The sequence below is a fragment of the Lycorma delicatula genome, chromosome 5 (genome assembly GCF_047948215.1).
Source record: "Lycorma delicatula isolate Av1 chromosome 5, ASM4794821v1, whole genome shotgun sequence".
Classification (NCBI taxonomy): domain Eukaryota; kingdom Metazoa; phylum Arthropoda; class Insecta; order Hemiptera; family Fulgoridae; genus Lycorma; species Lycorma delicatula.
Window position 1 is genome coordinate 1961118 of NC_134459.1, and position 4628 is coordinate 1965745.

Consider the following 4628-nt stretch of genomic DNA (forward strand, 5'->3'; position numbering starts at 1 on the left):
TGTAGTTAATTTTTTTCAGAGACTGCTTATCATGATTTGATTTCTTATCTTAACATTATAAGCCAAAAGTCAAAAAAATCCAAACCAGCTAAATTTTTTAGTGCAGTTGTTTTTTCTGAATCTGTATTTAAATAAAGTTGTGTAGCTAAAAGTGGAATAATTCTCCAAATGGTCACTTTCTCAGAGCTAATAATACTATACTTGCAAAAAAAAAGATGAAAAACATATGACAATAAGGTTCACAGACTAGTGCTGCAAAATCATTTTTTGAAAATGTAATATAATTACACATTGCACCTTTCAAAGTATTGCCTTACTCTCCTTTAGCTATAGTGTACTTCTCCATTCACTTTTTCTAGCCTTCAAAGCACTCGCGAGATTGTTCCTCTGTAACCCCTGATGGCACCTCTGATGTTGACTCTTCAATGGCCTCCAATAATCTGAAAATTGTACCCTTTCAATTTTTCTTTAATTTTTGGAAATAAAAAAAATCACATGGCTAAATTCAGTGATGAAAGGGTGTTTAAGAACCATGTGGCCATTTTGGCCAAAAGTGCTTGACAATCAATGACTGCTATGTGAGAAAGGTGCGTTGTGGTGAAGCATCCACGAATGATCTTGCCACTAATCGGGTCTCTTTTTGCAAACTCTTTCACATAAACATTTTATTAATTCCCAGAAAGCAGAATTAATTGTCTGACCCTGGGAACCCATTCTTGCAGCTTAATTTCATGCGAGTCAAAAAAAAAAAAACATCAGCATTGCCTTCATTTTTGATTTTAACATTCTGGCTTTTTTCCATTCCATGCTCTACTTCTTTGTTATAGGATCATTGTACTAGTAAAATCAAGTTTCATCTTCCTTAACCACGTTTTAAAAGATGGTCTCTGTTTTCCAACCAATCTTGACAAACATGCAAATGATTTTCCTGTTATTCAGCTTTAAGATTTTTGGAATGATTTTCGCACATTTGACATTCCCATTCTTGTATAAGGATGAGGTTCATGGTTTCTCGATTGATTCCAGTGACCTCAGTAACATTTTTGACTGTGCGGCAACAATTTGTGTTGATTACTTGTTCAGTTTTCTGCTCAGAATCATCATTTGAACAGTGGAGGAGCACTTCAAATGTTCATTGTCCTGTATTGAGGTTCACCCCTTTCTGAATCTCTTACCCATTTGAAGAACAAACATCTTTTCTCAAGATGGTCTCCGTAAATAGGGTTACCATTTTAAGAATTTCTGAATTCTCTTTCCTCACTTTCACAAGAAATTTTCATCACATTCCAGTGCTCTTCAAAATCCCAATTGATTTGCATTGTCACAATAGCAAAACACACTTTTATAAAAACAAGAGCTACACTCAACATGATGTCAAGAGCAATGAAAACAACTGCATGACTGTGAAATGTTAAGTAATTATGCTACTAATAGCCAACCTCCCAGTGCTACTATCGCTTTCACAATAATATGTGACTGCGTACTTTATTGTCATACTTCATACAGTATAAAAAGTTTTTATAAAAAACTCAATATTTTTTCAGTGCATAATCAAAATTGTTTGACAAAAGTATGGAAACTGACAGAAGACAGAGATTGTTTTTTTTATTGAAAAAATAATTTTGTTTATAGGCCCTTATCAGCAAAAAATTAAATTATACAAACTTGACAGAGTAGGCCATGAAAAAATTTGTTTTTATAACATTTTACATTACATATTAATACAAAATTCCATAAAAATGAGAGAGGTGAACAGAGTCAAAATTTTCTGCCATCTGGTAATAAAAATATAAATATTGCATTTATTAAAACTACCTTTCTTATCCTGCCTACAGGTTTACGTTTTTACATTTTATTAAATTTAACAAGTCTTCATTGCATGTTATACACATAAGTTTCATAATTTTTTTTTTTTAATACTGGCTATACAACTTTATTTGGCATATTCTTTAAATGCTTCACCTAGTCATGTAATATTTTTAATAAAAACATGTTCATCAATAGATGAACAGTTTTACAACTGTTACCTGTAGGCAAAAATTCATCTGCTTTAGATTTTTATTTAAGGGACTTCATTTGGGTACTGGATTAAGTGAAGAGGGTTGGAGTATTGTACATCTTGAAATTATTTTTTCACATAAATCAGTCAAACATCTACAAAATTTTTACTTGTTACCACATGTATGCCTAATTTAATATCGGCGGACGAACGAACATGGTATAGCAACTCAGATGTGAGCTGGCGCACAGTATACAGATGCGTTGATACAAGCATCACTACTGCCATGCAAATGACCGGCACAGTTCTACCACCATACTGGCACTGCGGTCCCACCACTCTCAGGCTCCAATAAAGGAGCATGCACGAGAGTGAATTTTCAATTCATCGTCGACCACCACCATCGTCTGCAAAGGACAAACAACGTCGACCCGACACTGCAGGGCTCTGGGGGCCACCACTGCCACCCTGTATTGGGGATCCAACTGCCGCTGAGGAAAAGTCCGGTCTAACTTCAATGGATAAGCCGCAACTCCACCAGAAACCAGCTTCTGAACCCAACAGCTCTTCTCAGAGCTAACGCAGAAAAACAGCCCTTTTCAGGGCTACTACAAGATTATGAATTACAAGCTGTCAAAGCCATTTGATGACAACAGCCCTTCTCAGGGCTACCATAAGGTTAGTAAGTGCCATGTGCCGTCGAAGCCATTCGGCAACAACCTAATTTATTTATTTCTATCGCTACATAAAAAAAGTATCAGTTAAATGTGAAGACCCAAATATAAGTTGTCACTAATTTCTTTTTTATATGGGATTTTGTCGAAGTGTATCATTTTCTTTTAATTCTTTTTTTTTAATAAATATTTGTTTTTTCTATTGGGTAAAGCTGTGGTGATATGTTTAGGTGTCAGAATGTTGTATGTAATGAAATTATTTTCTCTTTTCACCATAACTAATAGTGTTATTAGACACTCAACCATTTTCTATTAAAAAGTAATGTCTTTTGCAGTTTTGTTTATGGGAAAAGTGAACAGAAGACATCTAAAATGAGAATTCTAGTCTCTTGAATCTGAATGGTAATTTGCTGGTTAGTGTTATCTTATAGTACAGCAAACTTGAGAATAATAATACCCCTTAACATTCTATTGGCTGCAATTATCTATCTATAAATATTGATAAATACATAACCACTCCTGCAAATTGTTGAAATACAACAGTCTGCAATGTTAAATTGCCAAAAAAAATTAAAATGAGAATTATTTCTTGGTGGGTTCATTGCATTACTTTCTGTATGCAATCGTTTTGTGCAGTTTGATAGTAGATAAATAAAAGAAATGTAAATCAATGTACAATATGACTGATTCAGTAAGCTAACAAATAATGTAATATTTAGTAATATATCCCACATGTATAATAATTTCAGATATTTATTCATAAATTATAATCTACTCTACAAATATTGAAGGACATATTTGCAATTGGGAAAGAGTAGAAATTGTTTTCCTTTTTACTCAATTTTTTTTTAATTCCAATAAACTTTTATCGAGCAAATTGCAAAAAAGTATCTAATTTGTTGTATTCTGTCACTGTCCATAAAAATAATATAATTGTGTATATAATAGTATTGCTAATCAAAGTTAAGGAAACTCAGTTGCAGCAGAGTGAGGATGGATTCTTGCTACTTGTAATGCCCTGTCACAGTAATGTAGTTATATTATCCCTTTCCACTATACTATTAGCAGTGGCAACACTATTTTGAATATTCAGAAATAGCACAAACTACTACATGTCTAATATATTTACACTGTTAAGTTTTAATATTATATTTTGTTCAAATTTAAATTACTGTAATGATAGCTTGATTGTTGTAGTTCCATTTCTCGCCGCTAGGGCTCACCAGACCCGTTCACACCTCTATGGTGGACACTCGGTTGTAGACACACGAGGCAGGATGATGTGTATTAGTTCTGTTATATTCAATGTATACAACTATTCGATTTATTATTTGTATTAATTATATTCAATGTATTACAACTACTCATTCATTACATTATGTGTATTATTCATATTCAACGTGTTACTATTCGATGTACTATTAAACTGGAATGCAGGTTGGAACAATCAAGGCTACCAGATCTATCTAATCAAAAATGTTTCTTTTCAATCAATAAATAAAACATAAACTTAATATGGATTCGTTTCTTATTATTCAAACTTCACATACTCAACATAATTTTTGGTCCTCCAAACCGGATTGTGAACTTCAGCGACGTATTCAATTTTAAATTATAAGTTTCAAAATGGACTTAATTCGTATAGACATTCATTCGTATAGTTATACAAGCTACTCCAAAAACTGTAATGCATTCAAACATTATACGCAGTGAAAATTAACTATAAAAGTGTAAGCAATAGTGATATGTAACTGTGATTTCCAAATTGTACGTTTCTTTTAAAGGGCAAATTGCCGTACTACTAATTCTATTGGAATCCATGTATCAGAAATTTCCAGATTGAACTGGATAGTGGTTTTCATGTGTTATCTTAGTTCGCCGAGTCTAATCTATAAGCGCGCACAACTACGTCACTTTGGCTAGACAAATATATCGCGGCCAAGGTCCCAAGTTCA